The 21,627-nt window shown below is 44.5% G+C and overlaps 2 pseudogenes; one reads left to right on the plus strand and one right to left on the minus strand.

The window, feature by feature from the left end:
- Nucleotides 1-14,356: 14,356 nt before the first annotated feature.
- On the plus strand, nucleotides 14,357-15,668 carry LOC136484396 (uncharacterized; annotated as a pseudogene).
- Nucleotides 15,669-18,297: 2,629 nt separating this feature from the next.
- On the minus strand, nucleotides 18,298-19,938 carry LOC136482331 (F-box protein At2g26160-like; annotated as a pseudogene).
- Nucleotides 19,939-21,627: the final 1,689 nt, after the last annotated feature.

The following is a 21,627-nucleotide window of genomic DNA, read 5'->3' on the forward strand; positions in this document are numbered from 1 at the left end:
AGTAAATCTATCAGGCCTGGTAAATAAGATAGGTACTGGCGAATGTGCTCTCTGGCTGCTGCAACTATAGAATCAATGTGGCACACCCTCTGAGATCTGAATACAACACCACTGTTAAGATATGCATTATAGAAGTCCTCCTATAGTGGTGTGTAGAAGCCCTCTGAAGCTCTGTCATCCCTCCTCAGTGGGAACCACTGCTCAAAGTCTACAAACCTGAGCTGCTACACCTGCTTGGCCGTGGCGGCCCTCAGGTCCAAGTGTGTCACTGGAGGCGAACCTTGTGGTCTAGGCGGTGGATGAGAACCTCTCCGCTGTGTATCTGCCCTCAGCGTGACTAGAGCACGGGTACGACTAGAGCGGCGAAGCTGTGGCTAAGGTGCCTGCTCTATCTCCTGGGCTTGCTATCCCTCCTGAGTCTGCTTTGCTGGCTGTGGCTGCTGCTGTGACTCCCCCTAAGACTGATTCTCATAAATAGCATGACACCGTCCTACAACCATGACAGTCCCAGCTAGACCACCATGACGGCACTCAACCTGCTCAAGTGCTTCTCTTGTCGCTGGTGGAAGCTGCTGATCTGCAATAACTACTCCACTACGAGCACCTCCTATCTCGGCACGCTCTACGGCCTCTGCAACTATGGCTGCTCTAGCTGTCTCTACATCTGGGTACTTGCGCTTCTTTGTTGCAATCTTCTTCATCGCCTTGACCTTTGGATCTGTAGGAAAGCGAGGCGGACGCCTCGGATCCTCATCACCAGGACCACCTCCAGCGTTCTTGACATGAGCCATCTGACAAGGATTGCTGCCTCTGACAAAGAACAACTGTCGACTATCACTTTTAAGGCTTGGCCTCAATCCATACTCGTGAGCTTAGCCCCGAGTTGACTAACAACTGCAAATAGGACCTCAACGACACCGACTTCCTGCACGATAGAATAGATAGGATATACAAATAATTTCAATTATTCATCTAGAGATACGAAACCCTAAGAAAGCAAGCAATTAGGAACAAAATTAGAACTGAGGGCCTGCTACCTGATGAACCGGTGATCCGAAGAGAAGAGAAACGACACGCGGGGAACCACCGGGAATTCTAGGGTTAGGGTTCGCGATGAGCAGTGAATCGATAGTCGAGCAATGCACTGAGGAAACTGGATGTGGTGCTAAAGTAGGGCAGGGACTTGGCGGTGATTTGGTGTGCAGGCAAAGGCGAGGCACTAGAGCACGGGGGCGGCGCTGTTCGGGCGGCGCTAGGGCACTGGAGCATGCGGTGAGCTACGGTGGCGCAGGCGCTCGGGGCGTGCGGCGGCGCACAGGCTCGGGATGGCACGGCACGGTGGTGCTGGCGCTGGAAGAGAGGCACGGCGGTGATGGCTCAGGACAGCGGCGGCAGAGGCGAGCTCGGCGGCTAGGGCGCAATGTGGCGGCTCGAGCGATGTCGGCACAGCGAGGGTGCGGATTAGGTCAAGGTACATCACATGGCGTTATATGGGGGTCCCCGTGAGATAGAAAAGGAAACGGAGATAAGAGATTGAATCCCGCACATTTTCTACTGACCGGACGCTCCGGTGGCAGTGACCGGACGCTGCCACCCAGCGTCCGGTCGATTCCAGTAAGGTCCAAAACCCCTGGAATCGTGACTAGACGCATCCGGTGGACACTAACCAGACACAGCCAGAGTCCGGTGCAAGCTTATGCCTTTGTCTTCGATCGACCGGACGCTAGATTGCCTTCTGACCGGACACTGGACTTCAGAGTCCGGTGCAGCGTCCGGTCACTCTTTCTTCAACAAATCTTCAATGTCCTTCGTGCTGCCTGTTCCCAATTAAGTCCAAACTCCAATAAGATCCAAATAAACACCAACTAGGACTGATGTGAGTGACCTCTCTCAAACCCTCATTTTTTTCAAAAATATTTTGCCTTAGGCTATGATTCTTTTTAAGAAAATAGACAATAAGAGGGCAATTGAAGACAAACGACAAACAACAAACATGCATACGCAATGCAATACTTGAAAGTAAATCTAGTTGCTTGTCAAGTTTGATCCAAGGTTAAGCTTCTTCACACGCTTTTCGGTAGTTATCTTAACCATGTTAGACACGCCCTATATGCATTACCAAACATTAAACATGTTGTATATTACAATGCAATGCAAGAGACAACGCAAGCTCATCTTTTAGTAAAGTTGCTAAAATCAAGAACATTGAGCTCATTCCGCAATCTACAAAATGTTGCCTCATCTAGCAGTTTAGTGAAGATATCCACCAATTGATCCTCAGTCCTTACACCTTCTATTGAAATATCATTCTTTGCAACATGATCTCTAAGAAAGTGATGGTGAATATCTATGTGCTTGGTGCGAGAGTGTTGAACCGGATTATTTGCAAGTTTTACCACACTTTCATTGTCGCACAAAAGAGGTACTTTTTCTAGAACTACTCCATAGTCTAGCAAAGTTTGTTTCATGTAAAGTATTTGTGCACATCAAGCACCCACGGCAATGTATTCCGCTTCAGTGGTGGACAAGGCCACACTATTTTGTTTCTTGGAGGACCAAGACATAAGTGATCTACTAAGCAAATGGCACCCTCCGGATGTGCTTTTTCTATCAACTTTGTATCCGGCATAATCCGAGTCAGAATAGCCAATTAATTCAAATCTAGCTCCTTTGGGATACCAAAGGCCAATGCTTGGTGTGTGCTTAAGATACCTAAGGATTCTTTTTACGGTAATCAAATGAGTTTCCTTAGGATTAGCTTGAAATCTAGCACATATACACACACTAAATATGATGTCGGGCCTAGATGCAGTAAAATATAACAAGCTACCAATCATAGAGCGGTAGAGAGTTTGAACAACCGTGTTACCTCCCTCATCTAGGTCGAGATATCCATTAGTTGCAATTGGTGTCTTGATTGGCTTATATTCATCCATCTTGAATCTTTTGAGAAGATCATTTGTATATTTCTCTTGAGAGATGAAAATCCCTTCTTTCATTTGCTTGACTTGAAAACCAAGAAAGAATGTAAGCTCTCCAATCATTGACATCTCGAACTCCTTCAACATCAATTCACCAAACTCTTTGCAAGAATCTTCATTTGATGATCCAAAGATGATATCATCAACATACACTTGACAAATGAAGATATGCCCATCAAGCTTCTTTGTGAATAGTGTGGTGTCGACCTTCCCAATGGTGAAGCCCTTCTCAATGAGGAAGTCCTGAAGGCGCTCATACCAATCTCTTGGGGCTTGCTTAAGCCCATATAACGTCTTGGACAACCTATAAACATGATTAGGATATCTAGGGTCTTCAAACCCAGGAGGTTGATCAACATAGACTAGTTCATTAATAAAGCCATTTAAAAATACACTTTTCACATCTATTTGATATAGTTTCATTTCATGATGTGATGCATATGCAAGGAGGATACGAATGGCTTCTAATCTTGCAACTAGTGTAAAGGTCTCTCCAAAATCCAAACCTTCAACTTGAGAGAACCCCTTTGCTACTAGTCTTGCCTTGTTCCTCACAACAACACCTTGATCATCTTGCTTGTTGTGGAACACCCAGTTTATTCCAATGACTTTTGCACCTTTTGGTCGCTCTTCAAGAGTCCAAACTTCATTGCGTGTGAAGTTGTTCAACTCTTCATGCATGGCATTTATCCAATCCAGATCTTGAAGAGCTTCTTCTACCTTAGTAGGCTCAAAACAAGAGACAAAAGAGTGATGAGCAATAAATGAAGCAAGTTTTTGTGAGCAAGTCATTACACCCTTTGATGGACTCCCTATGATGAGATCTTGTGGATGATCTTGTAGTAGAGGTGTATTTCTTCTATTGACCACTTGAGGGCGAGGTTGTGGAGCATCAACATCTTGTGCTTGTACCACCATTTGATCATGGGAGACATGAGTGTCTTCATTTTCTACTCTCCCATCTTTTTTACCATCTTGTGGCACACTTGATGAAGAAGGTGGATCAATCACTTGTGCATCATCTTCATCATCTTTAGGCTTGATGTCTCCAACCGGAATGTTCTTCATAGCCTCCCTCAATGGTTCATCACCTACATCATCAAGATTCTCATGTGCTCCTTGGGAGCCGTTAGATTCATCAAATTCCACATCATATGTTTCTTCAACCAAGCCAGTGGCATGATTAAATACTCTATATGCTTTGGACTTTGATGAATAACCAACAAGAAAACCAATATCACAACGTCTTTGAAACTTCCCTAGGTGTTGCCGCTTTTTGTAGATGTAGCATTTACAACCAAACACCCTAAAGAAGGAGACGTCCGGCTTCTTCCTATTGAGCAACTCATAAGGTGTCTTGCTAAGGAACTTTTGAAGGAATAGGCGGTTGGATGCATAGCATGCGGTGTTGATAGCTTCCGCCCATAGAGCTTCGGGGGTGTTGTACTCATCAAGCATTGTTCTTGCAAGAGTGATCAATGTTCGGTTCTTCCTCTCAACTACACCATTTTGTTGAGGAGTATATGTTGCAGAGACCTCATGTTTGATTCCAACTTCATCACAATAAGCTTCTATATTTGTGTTGTCAAATTCTTTGCCGTTGTCACTTCTTATCTTCTTGAGCTTCACTTCAAATTCATTTTGGGCTCTCTTGGCAAACTTCTTAAAGCAAGATGTAACTTCGGATTTATCATGAAGGAAGAATACCCATGTATACCTTGAATAGTCATCAACAATCACAAAACAATAAAGATTTCCTCCCAAACTCTTGTATGTTATTGGTCCAAATAAATCCATATGAAGGAGTTCTAGCACTCTTGTGGTTGACATGAAAGCTTTGGTTGAATGAGTATTTGCAACTTGTTTGCCGGCTTGACATGCACTACAAAGCTTGTCCTTCACAAACTTCATATCCTTCAACCCTCTCACCAAATCATTCTTCATTAGCTTCTTGAGTGAGCTCATCCCAACATGAGAAAGTCTTCTATGCCATAGCCACCCAAGTGTTGTTTTGGTGAATAGGCAAGTCTTCAAGTTTGCGTCTTCGAAGGTGAAGTCCACTAGATATAGGTTGTTGTATCTAAATCCTTTGAATATCACTTGTTCATCATCCTTCTTAGATACAACAACTTTCTTCTCGGTAAACAAGCATTGGAAGCCAAGATCACACAATTGTCCAACGGATAGCAAGTTGAAGCTCAATGAAGCAACATATAGCACATTTGAGATAGAATGATCATTTGATATTGCCACTTTGCCCAATCCTTTAATCTTGCCCTTTGAGTTATCTCCAATTGTGATTCTTTCTTTCTTCATCTTGTGAGGTGAACATACGAGGATCACCGGTCATATGTTGTGTGCAACCACTATCAATAACCCAATGACTTCCACTGGTCTTGTAGTTCACCTACACACAAGAGATCAAGCTTTAGGAACCCAAACTTGTTGAGGGCCCTTTACCTTCTCAACAAGTGACTTTATAACCCAAATTTTCTTAGGCCTATTCTTGTTGGGAGGTCCTAAGAACATGACTTTCATTTTCCACTAGAATCCTTTCTAAGCATGTAGTGAGCATTGAAGGCAAAAGGTCTAGCATGCTTGGGCAAGGGTTGTGGTGGTGGAGTTTTGCACTCATGAGCAAAGTGGCCTTCTTGTCCACACTCAAAGCATCTCTTTGGCTTTGGCTTTTGTTGTTGTTGAGATTGAGCCTTCTTCTCTTTGTTTGCCATGTACCCAATGCCACTTCTATCCATCTTTATGACGGTGTTCATAAGTAGCTCACTTTAAAGATGCTTGCCTCTAGTGAACTTGCTCAATCCAATCTTGAGATGCTCTTTCTCCAACTTGAGCTTCTTGTTCTCTTCCTTAAGAGCATCATTGTTTTTCTCTTCCTTGAGCTTCTTGTTTTCTTCTTTGAGCTTCTCCTTCTCAAGCATCAACTCACCATCATGATCAAGAGTTTCTAGCACAATGGTGTTGTGGCTTTTGATCTCTTCAAGATCTTTCTTGAGCTTTGCATTGTCATTCTTGAGCTTGACAAACTCATCATAATCATTGGCCTCAACCACTTGCTTGCCCTTGCTACTAGAACTTTGCTCAATGCTCTCAATGATCAAATCATCACATGATGTAGCTATATCAATCTTAACAACTTCGTTAGTAGCATCATGTGGCTCATTGGATAAAAATTCTTGAGCAATGACAAGACTATCATGATTAATCTTAAGAGTAGTATATTCTTCTTTTAGCTTGTTGTGGCTAGTGATGAGCTCTTTGTGCACCCACTCAAGTTTATCATGTTTATCTTTAAGCTCTTTCTTAGAAGATTTGAGCTCCTTGAGTTTGGATAACATAGCATCATTTGCTTCTCTAAGCTCAACACTAGCCTTTTCGGCTATATCACATTTTGCTAAAAGTGAATCATTCTTAGCTTCTAGCTTTTCATTCTTAGCTCTAGTCTTTATAATGATCTTAGTGTATTGTTTGAGCAATCTAGTAAGATCATCATAAGAAGGTGAATCATATTCATCATCATCACTATCGCTATCATCATTACTAGCATGTTCATCACCACTACTATCATCATCATTTGTTACCTTGCGTTCACCCTTGGCCATAAGGCATAGGTGTGTAGAGGATGATGGCGGTGATGGCGGTGAAGATGATGAAGAGTCAATAACAATAGCGGCCACCTTCTCATTGTCACTATCATCATCGGATGATCCACTAGATGAATCAATGTCCATGAGCCAATCACCGACGATGTATGCCTTTCCACTCTTCTTTTTCTTGTGGAAGTCCTTCTTCTTGCCATCTCTCTTCTTATATGGCTTGTCTTTCTTCTTCTCATCTTCATCACTTGAGTCATCTTTTTTGCCCTTGTTCTTGCTCTTGAACTTGTCTTTCTTGGGCTTTGTGCATTGGTGAGCTAGATGACCAAGTTCTCCATAATTGTAGCAATCCATCTCGGAGATTGGCTTCCTTCTAGAGCTTGTGAAGAACTTCTTCTTGCCATCAAACTTGATGCCACTCTTGTTGAGCTTCTTTAGCATCTTGGTGGTTTTCTTCACCATGAGAGCAAGGCTTGCATCATCAAATTCATCATCACTTGAGCTCTCATACTCAAGCCTTGCTTTGCCCTTTTCTTGGCTAGCTTTGAATGCTAAATCTTTTTCTTTCTTCTTTGTAGAGGATGAGCCATCTTGAGGTGTGATGTGCATGTGCATCTCATGAGCATTGATCTTTCCCAAGATTTGTGTCGGTGTAGCGGTGGAAAGATCACCTTGATGTAGCACGGTCACAATATGCCCATATTTGTCAATGGAGAGGACACTCAAGATCTTTCTTACAACATCAGATGGTTGCATTTGAGTGAGTCCAAGCCAATTGACTTCCTCTACAAGAACATTCAAACGTGAATACATTTCATTAGCACATTCTTTAGGAAGTATTTCAAAAGAGTTAAGCTTTTTCATGACAAGATGATAGCGTTCCTCACGCTCACTCTTTGTTCCCTCATGGAGCGCACAAATGTCTGAGTCTGACCATAGTGCATGGGCGTCTTTGTGGTTCCTCACCCGGTTGAACACATCTTTACAAAGGCCTCTAAATATGGTGTTTCTAGCCTTTGCATTCCATTTTTCGTAATTCAACTCATCGCATTGTGGGTGTGCGTCATCCTGAGGTTTTGGGAAACCTTGTGAGGCGGCTCTAAGTATTCCAACATCTAGAGCTTCTAGATACGCCTCCATGCAGATTTTCTAATATGGAAAGTCATCCCCCTCGAAGATAGGAGGAGGTCCATCCCGTGAGACATCTTTCACTAGGCGGTTAAGCCAAAATACGTGAGCACGAGGCTCCGATACCAATTGAAAGGATCAAGATGCCCAAGAGGGGGGGGGGTGAATTGAGCTAATTCTAAATTTCTTTGCAATAATTAAATTCTACGGTTAGCCCAATTAACCCCTTTGCCTAGAAAGTGTTTCTAATTGTTCTACCGCACAAAAGACTTGCAACCTATATTCCAATCCTACTCTAGCATGGCAATTCTAAGAATGTAAATGACAAGAATTAAATTGCTCAAAGTAAAGAGAGGAGGAGGAACGCGGTGATGTTTTGTCGAGGTATCCGAGAGTCGCCACTCTCCACTAGTCCTCGTTGGAGCACCCGCGCAAGGGTGTAGCTCCCCCTTGATCCGCGCAAGGATCAAGTGCTCTCTACGGGTTGATTCTTTGACACTCCGTTGCGATGAATCACCCACAACCATTCACAACTTGAGTTGGGTCATCCACAAGCTCTCCGGATGATCACCAAGCTCCCAATCACCACCAAGCCGTCTAGGTGATGGCGATCACCAAGAGTAACAAGCACGAACTCTCACTTGACCACGACAAGCTTAATGAGAAGGGTGGATGCACACTTTGCTACTTTTGATCTCACTAATGAGGGCTCTCTTTGGGATTCTCAAATCTTAATCACCTCACTAGGACCTTGCTCTTCTTGACACTCTCAAACATGTTTCTCAGTTGTTGGAATGAGCAAAAGTACCCCCACACACGAATGGAGGTGGTATTTATAACATGGGCTGAAAAACGAACCATTATGTGCCTCTGCGGGGTGACCAGACACTCCGGTCATGATGACCGGATGCTCCGGTCAGTACACCCTGAACTCCAGTGTTTAAAGTGTGACCGGACGCTGGCCAGCGTCCGATCAACACTGACCGGACACGTTCGGTTGTGATTTTCCCTCTCTAGAACCTTACTGGAGTCAACCGGACGCTGGCTCTCAACGTCCGGTCACTTCACCTCTTAGCGTCCGGTAGTGCCAGACGATTTCACCTTGGTCAAATGAACTGACCGGACTCTGCGCCAGCATCCGGTCAACTCGGAACTAGCGTCTGGTCAGTATTTGACCCTCCATTCACTTCCAACTCTCGATCATACATGAATGAAGTTTGCTCCATTGGATCTAAGGGCTATTTTGGAGCTACCTAGTGCTAGTTTTAACAAGTGTGCACCACACCTAACTCACTAGACTCACCTAGGTCAAGTTATCCGTCCATACCCCCCTTAATAGTACGACCAAAGGAAAAACAAAGTCCTAAACTACTCTAAGTGTCTCTTCAACTCCAAACGACACTTAGAACTAGTCCATCCTTAACCTTGTCGTCCATCCTTTGAAAACTAAAACGATTTCCATCGTAGGGGCATGACCACCATGATTGCCCAATCGATCTCCATTACCATGACCTAACTTAAATTGATAACAAATGCTACAAAATATATAAAAGAACAAAATGGATGAAAATAATAAAAGAACAAAACATAAGGGAAACACAAAAAAAAAATGGAGAAACCACGTAATAGATCAAAGTTAAAAAAAACTTCACATGGATAATGATCGAACATCCAAGAGTATACCGCAAATCATCCCATGTGTACTATGTGAATAATCAAAGATATATAGTGGAACATCTCATAATACAACATGGAACATCTTAGAATACTACTTGGAACATTTCATTGATAGAGTGAATAAATAAAAATACATCGTAGCATCATAAATATATACTACATGAATATCATATGTATCTCATAAAATACCGAAACTAAAAAGGAAAAATAACTAGAATGAAATAAAAATAATAAAAAGTATGAATACAAAAAGAAATGAAAATAAGAAAATCTATAGAAAGTAGAAAATAAAAGAGAAAGAAAATAGAATAAAAGAAAGAATAAAAAGGAATTTTAAAATAAATAAAGGAAAAACTAATTAAAATAAAAGAGAAAAAAAAGAAAAAGATAAAGAAAATGAGAAGGAGAATAAAAGACCATCGAGAACAAAAAAATGAGAAAATGAAAACCAAAGAAAAGAAAAGGAAAAGAAAGAGAAAAACAAATAGAAGCGCCGAAGAAATGAAGATCAAGAGAAAAAACATAAAAAAGAAAAGAATAAGAAAGAAGAAAAGAAAACAATCCACCAGCGAAGAGAACGAACACGAACGCATGTGGTATGGCCTCGCACGGCAGAAACAATCCACCGGAGAAAAAATAATCTATATCTATATCTATATTTAATAATAAAGAGACAAAATTTCTGCGGTGATTTTCGTCGTGATTTTGGTCTAGCCTATCCATCTCACATTATATATTATATCATGGATTAAACTGAACCACTCTCCGCGTTGTGTCCATTCTGTGTCTCCACTTCTCGGTGACTCTACAGAACAAAACCAACATGGATATGCATCCCCCATGTAAGGAATTCCATAACAAAACCAACTTGGATACACGTGCCTCAGGCAAGTAATTCAATCGAAGTCGAATAATCCAAATAGAAATAGAATAGAAATCGAGAAAACAACCACCATAAATTACGTGATGCACCAACAAAAAAACCAAACAAAAAAAAATTGATCAGACCGTGGGTTCAGGGAAAGATTTGTCGGCGGAAAACGAATTGACATCTCGATGTGATACAACCCTTTCTATTTTCGTTGGGAAAGAACAGCGAAGTCCATCGGAACCCTCCAACGAAGAAATAAGAGGAGAGCAAAGCGTCCACCCGCCCTTTCCTTTGAGAATCCTATTCCTATCAATTTAGCTGCATAGGCAATATGACGTTACTACGAATAAGGTTGTGTTTGGATTCAGTGACTAAAATTTAGGAGGTGTGTTGGGAGGATGTTGCATGTGGTGTTCGGATACTAATAAAAAAATAAATTACATAATCCGTCAGTACTCCATGAGACGGATTTCTAAGCCTAATTAATCCGTCATTAGCATATGTTTACTGTAGCACCACGTTTTCAAATCATAAACTAATTAGGCTTAAAAGATTCATCTCGTAAATTAGTCGTAAACTATGCAACTAGTTTCGTAATTAGTCTATATTTAATACTCTATGCATGTGTTCAAACATTCGATGGGATAGCGACTAAAATTTAGGAGGGCAACCAAACACCACCTACATGATGAGCGAACCCTCGAAAACCGAATCGGGAGTATCCGCTTGAACAGATGGGAAACACAAAGCTAGCTTTCCTACTAGCCTGCCCTGCGGGGGTAGCTATCTCACCTACAGCTCTGGGCTTGCTTGTCCTCCGGGGGTACTCCGATATAGTTCCCTCCTCCCAGGAAGTGAGGAAACCATATCTGTATTGCCCTGACTTCTGCTATAGCCTATCTTCCTAGCTTGCTTGCTTACCCTCACGTCCAATCTCGGTCTCTCTGTTCATTGATTCATTGGCTATAAGAGATAAAAGGAATCCAGGACAGTCATCAGTCACACAACCTCTTCTTGTAATGCCTGTACAAAATAACTTATGAAGAGGATTTAATAGTCTCAAAATCTTCTAAGCAAGTTGGCACAGCGCTTTCAATCAATCTCGGTCATCTGGTCTGTTGTTCACTATGACAACAGTCGCGACCGACTATTAAGATCCTCGCGACTATGTCAGAGCGGTTCGCTCTGCTCTCTCGCGGTCTCTACTGTAATCAAAAGACTAAAGGCCCCTACGGAAGATGAAAAAGCTAGGCGAGGACTAAAGCTTTTGGATCCACTGAGGATTAACTAAGGCTCGATCTAGTCTGCCGATGATGTGCATATAAGAGAAGGGGGAAGGACCTTTACTTTCTCCCTGATGGATGCGTGTGCCAGACTGCCGGCCGCTTCCCCTTCGTCAACGCCCAAGGCAATAAACTTAACTATCTAAGCCGTCAATGCCACGTCGTCGCCCCGCAGCGCCCCCACCGGCCGCCGCAGGCACGTCCACGCCGCCGATGCTGCTCCCGTGCTCCATTGACCCGCCGAGGCCGCGCGAGTCGCCTGCGTGCACCACCGAGAAGCCACGGCGACCTATCCGGACGCCGCCCCCACCGGCACCCGCCTGCTCACGTGCGTCCGCGCCACCCCCACCAGCCACCGCCGAGGAGCCGCCTGGCGCCCCTGAACTCTCCCCGCGCGAGCACGCCCCTGAACTCTTCCCTTCATTTCCTCTTTTTTCATTTTTTTTTTATTTTCAAACCTGTATGCTCATGATTTTTGATCGGTCGTACCTGGATTATATTATTAGATGAGTCCTAATCATGTTTTGTGGATAATAAAATAACCATATTCATTTTGCGTGTCACCATCCTGCTTCAACATTTAGTTTTTCCAATAATTAACATTAGTCATAAGTTAAGTTAGCGCCTGAGTTCTTCGCTAAATTGTAAGGATTTATCCCTGGTTGCAACACACGAGCATATTTTCTAGTAATAAAAAAAGATAAAAGAAGGAGCTAGGCCAGCCACAAAGTCATATGACCATTCATATGAACTGTGGGTCTTGGAAGAAGGCTACCTCAAGTTATTCCAGTGGTCAATCAGATGACCAGTTGAGAGAAATGGCTCTGCAATTTTACTTGGATGACTACAAAGCGTAATGCATTGCTGGAAGATTATGAAGGACGAACCCAGGTGGCTTGCAATTCTGGATGAACTTGAGAATTCAAACAAAAGGAAGTTGGATGATGAGGGGGGAGCAGCAGACAACATGAAAAATCTTGAAGGCAGTACTGAAAAGGAGCGCCCTATAGGGACAAAAGAAGCTAAGAAACAACGCATGGGCAAAGGAAAAAGCAAGGCCGAGGACACCGGATTGGATGAAGAAATGAAGAGGTACATGGATATTCAAGTTGCAGCTACCAAACGACATGAAGATTTTTTAGGCCTAATTTGGAAACTCCAATCCCTCTGGGATCCCGGACTTTTCCCTGGGTGGGTAATGCATGGGAATATTATTTTAATTATCATCTTAGTTCTTAGTGGGGGTTTTCCATCCCTGGGTTTTGCTTCCCCTTCCTTCCAAAAGGGCCCTTAGAGACCCAACAACGTGTTTCTGATGCAAAAGGTCGAGGCAGCCTTGCTGGAATCATACACGGCTTTGATGAGCATGGATACTAGTGGCATGGACGAGGAGATGAAGGCTGAGCACAAGCTAGGCTTGAAGATTCTCAGGGAGAAGCTGGTTGGCCACACTCTAATTAAGAGAGATAAGGTATTTTCTCTCTCTAATTTTCGAGATAATTATTAAGCAGTCAAATGTGTAGTTAAATGCACTTCAAATAATTACTAGGAAGTCAGATTACTAGGCTGTCAAATAATAACTAGGCAGTCAACATGTAGTCAGATTACTAGGAAGTCAGATTACTATGCGGTCAAATAATAACTATGTAGTCAGCTTACACTTCCAAGCCAAACTTCTATGCAAGCGTTACTAGCAGGGTTGCTGGTTGCATTTGGAAGAGTAAGGTTCCACTGAAGATCAAATTCTTTTTATGGCAAATGTTTAATAATAAGCTTCAAGTGGCAGTAAATTTAGCAAAAAGGGGCTGGAAAGGGTGTATTTTCTGTTGTTTGTGTGGATGCTTAGAATCCATTGATTATATCTTCTTTAAATGCCATCTGGCAAAACTAACCTGGGGCATCTTCAAGGAAATCTTCCATCTGGAAGCTTATGCTAATTCCTTAGAAGAGTTCTGTAGCACATGGCTGAAGGGCAAGGGAGCCTTTCCAACAAGATTGATCATGTACATCTTTGCAGGATTTGCTTGGGCGTTGTGGATTACCAGAAATAAAATGGCCATTGATAAGAAGTTTCCCAAGGCCCCAACTGATGTTATATACACTGCTTTATCCTTTCTGCAGAAATGGTGCGCCAAGCTTAAGGAGAAGGACCAAGAATGCATTCTTCAAGTGAGAAACTCAATGATGAGCTGGCTCAAGAACTTCAAGCCTAGTACTCTGCTTATGTCGGATGTGTTTGAGATTTAGTTCCTTTAGACTGAGTATGAGTTTGAGAGAGTTTGTTTTGCTTTCCCTGTAATCTCCGTTACGTTGCTTTCTAAAAACCTGAGGTTAATCCTCTTTTGGCTTTCTTTCTCCTTACCGTGGGGAGCGGTACCACTTGGGTGATTATAGAGAAGGCGGTGTCCTGACCACAAGATCGGTTTAATTACTTACACTCATCATTGAGAAATGTTATCGAGAGATGTTTTGGTGTCCCATTTTCCTATTCTCAGGGACATGACCTATTTCTAGTGGAAGCTGAAGTACATTGCACTTGCCTGCTGTGTTATCAAAAACTTTATTAGAGCGGAACCACTAGCTCGTGATAATTTGTTTCCCGAAGATGCGTGCGACCTTATTTTTTATGATTCGAATGGAGTTGAAGGAGCCAGTCACATCAGCAGAGCATGAGGTGGAATGTGTGAGTTCGGCTGATCTCCGTCGCAAGAATCGTTTCGATATATATTGCTCTGCTCCTCCTCTATTCCATCTATTCCATATAGTCCAGAGCTATATTCCATCTATCTAGCCTTATCACCAAACATGTCGGATCAGTCCGATGATTCCATAGACCCAGCCGATATATACACTGAAGAAGAGTTCTTAGCTGAGCAAAATATCCTTGGTTCTTTTGGTGCCGGGTTGAAGCAAAGATCAGAGCCAAAATGGAAGCTGGTGCATCTAGTCGTCGAAATGGATCAAGAAGGTACATCAATAGGAATCGTGAGCATGCACAACTTATGGCTGATTATTTTGATGAAAATCCTCTCTACTCTGATGCAATGTTCGATTCGGATGAGATGGCATGCCTTTTTAAGAATAGTGAACGCTCTAGGTGGTTGGTCTTCCTATTTTACTCAAATGGTAGATTGCACTGGACGCCTAGGGCTCTCACCATTGCAGAAGTGCACAACAGTCATCCGTATGCTTGCATATGGGACTGCAGCTAACATGCTTGATGAGTACTTAAAGGTTGCAGAGCGTACTGCACTAGAGTGTTTGGAAAACTTTGTGCAAGGGGTGATTGAGGAATTTGGGGCTAAGTACCTACCACGTCCCACAGTTGAAGATACGGAGCGTTTGCTCCAAGTTGGAGAGTCCCGTGGATTCCCTGGAATGCTAGGTAGCATTGACTGAATTCATTGGCATTAGGAAAATTGTCCAACTGCATGGAAGGGGCAGTATACCACCGGCTGCTATAAAGTCCCAACCCTCATCATTGAAGCAGTAGCATCGCATGACCTCCATATTTGGCATGCATTCTTTGGTGTCGCTGGGTCGAACAATGATATCAATGTGTTGAATCAGTCCCCTTTGTTTATCGAAGCGATAAAGGGTGAAGCTCCTCGGGTTCAGTTTTCTGTCAACGGTAGGCAGTACAACACTGGATATTATCTTGCTGATGGAATTTATCAAGAGTGGGCAGCCTTTGTGAAGTCTATAAATTCACCTAAACTAGAGAAACACAAGGTGTATGCAACGCAACAAGAAGCTAAAAGGAAAGATGTAGAGCGTGCTTTTGGGGTACTGCAAGCTCGCTTCAACATCTCGCGTTGTCCAGCACGATCTTGGAACTTGAAGATTCTTCGACAAATCATGTCAGCTTGTGTTATTCTCCATAACATGATAGTTGAAGATGAGGGAAAATTGCTGAGCCAATTGACCTGAATGTTGTCCCAGGGGCATCAATTGTTCTTCCACCTAAAGTGCAAAAGGCCACTAACAGTGACCCAAGCTTCGCTGACATTTGGCGTAGAAATTTTGCTATATCCGTGCTCACTCAGTCCATACCCAACTGAAAGTTGATTTAATTGAGCACAATTGGCACCGTTATGGTAGTAGGGAAAATAATTAGTCATTTTTTATGTAAGTTCTTGCAGTCAGTTTTTGTTTTCGTTAGTACAAATAGTTATAGAGTACCTTGGCCTATAACTCTATTCTTTCTTTCTTTCTTTCTTTCAGGAATTGCTAATAAACTGTTGGAGTGATCGTGTCAACTTTAAGAGGGTCGCATGTTCTGAAGGAGGTTGCTGTCAGATGACTTTGGGCTATTGTTGGATCTTACTCAAGAAAAGCATCTTCTATCTATTTTGTTGCCTGGATTTTCTAGGAAGGCCTTTAATTTGCCATTTTTATTTGCTCTGTCGATCGCTATGACTGTCCACTGAGATTTTTTTTCCTTTTTTGATTGAAATTCACTGCGATTCTTATTGCGTGTGAGCAGCGTGTTTGCTTTCTCTCTGCTACTCTTGTATTTCCGTTCCTCATAGATAGTTATATAGAAATGCTGTGTGGAACAATGTCGCGTATTTAAAAGCAGCAACGACGGAAGGCCGTTGCTTGAGTTCAAGCGCCGCCCGTCTCTTGGTTGTTAGTTTTTGAGTAACACAGTACCTTGTATTAGTACCCTAGGATGGTCCGGCCTCAGGCTGCTCCTTCTAGACCTGCTAGGGCACTCGCTGAAGCATGAAATTCATATGTTTTAACTCTTCTATCTTAATTTAAAAATACGCAAATCTTTTGCGTATTCTAGAGAAAACAAAACATCAGGATACCTGACAGGCTGGCATACATACTGATATCCCCTGTACCCTGATAAGAGCCAACACATCACTTCTTTTTTTTCTTCTTCTCACCAGTTGTGCATAGTCCATATCTGACGTCTATTTCTCCATTTGCCGTATTTTTTTTCTAAACCGCGCTTAAGGAGCACGTTTTTCTTTAAGAGGGTAGCAACACATGGCTTGCCCACTGAAGGAATAACAGAAAATAAACGAAAAAGCAGACGCTAGCAAGACAGAGGCTGCTATTACACAGTTACAATTTGCGACTACAGAGTCAACCTCATCTAGTCACCTAGAGAGCAACAGAAGGCAACTGCTGTGGTTGACGGGGAAACCTCCAGCATGAACAGCCTGTTGTAGCCATCAACTGAAAAAAGCGCATTGGTAGCCGCTCCCGTCCTTTGTGAGATCATCGGGTCCATCCATGACTCCGTAGGCGACGGCGTATTCCCTCGGTGGCTCCACGCGTGAGAGGCAACATAATTTATTGGGGGCGAACCCCGATGAGAGTCGCGAGTGCAATTCCTGGGAATCGAACTCGCGTCGGCTGCACGCCCACCGGCTATGCAAGCCATCCGAGCGCAGCTCGGTTCTCATCATACCCAGATAGTTACTATGATCTCCCTACACAAAATTTACCAAACCAGTTTTGATGACCGTAAACAATGGTTCTGAAGCCCAATTGTTCTGTAAAAGCCCATAAACTAGTCAAAATTCAGGGCAAACCGTACCCTCTCAAATAATTGAATTGCTCTATTCAAGTTGCAGCAATGCATAAGACAATGCTGTGCTCTGATGACCGTAAACCATGGGGTTTTGAATTCGACATGGCCACCTACTGTGGTGAAACAGGATGCTGCCACACTTACAAGCATGGGTTCTTTTACCACCAGTAGCAAGCCGAACACTCCAATATTTTACCTCTCGGCTCCTGGCCTGAAGGAGCAGAGTTGACCTCCGGGCCTAAAGAAACACAAGCTGAACACTGAAGCACTGATGTACACATACGCACAAGTTAATAACCCCAACAGGTAGCACGAGATTCATCACAAGTTCACAACATGAACATTGCAGAATCAAGTCCAATGTTCTTACACAGACCATGCGTCGATCCAGATACAGCCAGATAATTGAGTGTCTGACGTGTCTCACAGGTTGCAATGGCACAGCAACCACCACAACCCCCAAAAAGAGACCAGCACTGACTAGACAGACAAATACAGATGAAGTTAACATCGACCATAGGAGCAATTAATCGCCATACAATGGTCAGAAACAATACCTTCACTTAGGTGGTGTTTGGATCTGGTGACTAAAATTTAGGAGGTGTGTCGAGAGCATATTGTATGGGGTGTTCGGATACTAATAAAAAAATAAATTACATAATCTGTCAGTACTCCACGAGACGAATTTTTGCCTAATTAACCCATCATTAGCACATGTTTACTGTAGCACCATATTGTCAAATCATGGCCTAATTTGGCTTAAAAGATTCATCTCACAAATTAGTCACAAACTATGTAATTAATTTCTAATTAGTCTATATTTAATACTCCATGCATGTGTCCAAACATTCGATGGAACATCGACTAAAATTTAGAAGAGGCAACCAAACACCACCTTAGTCCCTCTTCTCAGTAGCATCCTGGAATATGATATGCAGGATACCAATGATTAACACGTGACCGAGACTACTGATGTAACTCATCACACCAATTAGCCACACCTTCACATCAATCAACTTGGAGCTTGGCCAAACGGGACCTGAGTACTATCATTCTACAGCGATGCCACACAATCAACCAGCACAATGAAGCGCTAACGCATACATGCATCACAAGCCAAATAAGCTCAACTGGTAGCACAAGATTCAATACAACTAAGCTCATAACATGATCACTCTGCGATCAACTCCAATGTTCTTACAGGTGCCAAGCATAGATCGAACTACCGTCAGATAATTTAGTGTTTGTTCTACTTCATGGGTTGCACAGGCACATGACTAGTAACCACCATATTTTCACGAAAGAGAAGTAGCCAACACACTAAAGCCACAAAACACAGATGAAGTTAACATATGACATAGGGGTAATTAACCACCATAGAATAGGCAGAGACAGCTAGTAATCGGTGCCAGGAATGCATAGTAACACCTTCTCTTTAGTCCCTAGGGAACGTCCATGTCGCAAAAATCATCTCGTGCTTCCAGACCATCGGCAGAGGATGGGAGACCTCGCCACTCCTCATGTCATAGACACTGACAGAAGTGTTCTCCTCATCAAAGGCATATTGCACAGCATTCTCCATTACATCATCTAATTAAGAAGAAGATTTGATCATTAGACATCCCAAACTGAGAGGCGGACACAGCCCTGGAGCACGGTCGTCCGAGGAAAAGCATCTGGTCATCCCCAAGAGTTGTCACATTCACCCACTGTGAGTGCTCGAAGTCAGCCTCCAGGACCTCAAACTCAATAATCCGTCCAGCAACAACTGTGCCGTCTACCATTCTGCAGCATACCTTCCTGCGTACCATCAGGAGTGCACCACGTGACTCGACTAGGTAGAGCTTCTTTCTGCCCGTAGTGTCATCTGGCAACCAAGCATCAAACAAATGGTCGGGATCATCCTTGATGACCTGTCCAATTCGAGAGACCTGTGGGTCGCCAGGGCTTGGGTCTTGGCTGATGTTGACGACGAGGAGGTTTTCATCATCAGCAAGGGCGTAGAGCTTTCCCTGATAGAGAGCCATGTCTTCAAATGCAGCACACGGATCATATGCACGTACAGACCATGAGGAAGCCCCTGGCTGGCACATCAGGATCTGACTTATGTGTCCAGTGCCAACGAATGCAGCGACGAGGTTTGGCGAGCACATGATCAACTTGTTTAATGTGGGCACATGCTTGGAGTCCCTGGTGTCCAGCCACGTGACGAAATGTCGGCCATCGGGTGTAACATGCTCCTGATACATGACGTAATTATCAGCTGCATTCGGTGGACGGAGCCGGACGGAAGACAGTGCAGGGAGCGTCACGGTGGCCCCGGCGAAAGGGTCGACGAAGAAGCAGCCTTTGTCGCGCGGGAAGACGAGCCAGCTGCCAAAGGCGGCGCCCTTGTAGCCGACGCAGCCGAAGCCAGGGAAGCGGAAGGGCTGCCGAAGCCAGGGAAGCGGAAGGGCTTGCTGTAGGGGAGGCTGTAGAAGGTGCCGTCCGGGAGCGCGAGCAGCGGCAGCGCCGGGGGCAGGGGGAGCTGCCGCGCGGCGGCCCGCCACTGCGGGCACATGGCGGCGAAGCGGGCACGATCCGCGTAGGCCGGGAGGAGGCCAAGCACCATGCCGGCCAGGTCCCGCGGGATCTCCGACCACGACGCCGGCTGCCCGCCGGCGGGCGGCGTGGCCTCGGCCATCTGATCCGAGTCGATCTGGCAAAGAGGAGCCATCCAAGACGCAAAATTAGAATGTAGCTAGTGCTCCATCATCACGGTAAGAGAACGCGTCAGGATCCAAAGGAAACCAGAAGCGGCACATCGCAAGCTCACAGCCAGTGTACCAAGAGGAAATACGTCGAACACCTCGCGTGCACCTCCATTGCACACGACGAAAGCGACGATGGTGTGGTGATGGGGGTGTGTGCGGAGGAGAGGCGCTGTGTGTGTGTGTGTGTGTGTGTGTGTGTGTGGAGGCGAGGTAGCCAACGTACCAGAGCTTGATGCGGCGGGAGGTTGGTGCGCGGCGGCGATAGCGCAGCTGGAGAGCGCGTGGGAGTGTGGAGTCAGGAGTGGAGTGGGAGTAGGGATGAAAACGGTACGGATATTTTCCGACCGTATTCGAAACCGAATTCATTTAGAGGAGTTGAGATCGGTTCGTATCTGAGTCTGGATATCCAACATCCGATACCACATCCGTATCCGAATACTCAAATCGCATATTTATGATGTCGATATCTAATCATATCCTATCCGACATAGTTGACACTATCCGTATTCGAATTCGAATCCGGAAAGAAATGTGAAAACGAATGTAATATCGGTGATATCCGTCCGTATCCGATTCGTTTTCATCCCTAAGTGGGAGTGAGGGAGCGAGCGTTGGGGGCAACCTGCTGGACAACAGGACAAGCGAAATTTTGAATGGAAACAGTAGGCTGAACACTGCACATTACGATGGCACTGATGTTCAACGGACAGCCAACAGCTGTTTGGCCCTTGTCACAGCAGAGGAAAAAGGTTTGTCAGGCTAAACGAGCCCTACCACATCATCGAGGAGGAGGCTGTAGTTTTGAGCATCCAAGGCCGTCTCTTCCACCATTATCACCGCTTTCGACATGCCGTGATCGTTGAAGCAGCTTGTGTAACGGGAGTCATATCCCAGGGCAACAAGCGCTGGGTTCTATGCTTGCATTCAGTGCATGGACAAGCCGCTTCACAAATCTGTCCTTGATACGACCGTCTTCTATTTCTCGGAAGAAGTCTTTAGGAAGAAGTCTTCGGTTCTAAAATGTGCCGATCCATTTTCTTAGTTTCGCTACCGCACGAAGGGAGCCAACAGGAGGATTGCCACTAAGGGGATACAAAGAGACGTGGCATGGCGAAGTAGTGGTGCCTTAGCTAGTAGTTTTAAAGCTCCTGATGACAGAAACTGGCTGATTGCCGCAGTTAGTATTAGCATGATGCTAACAATAATCAAGTAGTTAAGCCCTAGAGGAATTCACAAATATTTCTTCTGGATCATCACGACCAGTTAGTTGAGAATATCAGAAAGGAATACAATGATGACGAGGCCATTCCAGCCAAGAGGTTTAAAAGCACCTCTGGTATGGAAGAAGAATGGGCTATGTTAGCGCCCGAGCGTTCGGACGGACCCGCGCGTCCGGACGCCCGGCATGCTGCTACGCTTGATGTGCCCCGCGCCTCCTCTTGCTTTTTTGGGGGAACATACACGTGCCTCATCCTGCTGCTGTTGTGCCCCACGCCGCCTCGTACCCACCCAGCTGCATGCGAGAGAGAGGGAACACATCGTGCATACCCCAATGCGAGAGAGAGCACAACTACATGCGAGAGAGAGGAACACAGCGCGCGTGCCCCAATGCGAGAGAAAGCACAGCTCGTGCCCCAATGCTAGAGAGAGAGGGAGGGAGCACGGCGCGCATGCACATGTGTTGAGCCGGCTGCATGCTCCACCGTGGAGGACCATGCCTGGTGGTGTAGGGGCCAGCGCATGCTTGCCTGTGAGTCAGAGCGCATGGGGAG

This window comes from Miscanthus floridulus, chromosome 9, assembly GCF_019320115.1.
Source record: "Miscanthus floridulus cultivar M001 chromosome 9, ASM1932011v1, whole genome shotgun sequence".
Classification (NCBI taxonomy): Eukaryota; Viridiplantae; Streptophyta; class Magnoliopsida; order Poales; family Poaceae; genus Miscanthus; species Miscanthus floridulus.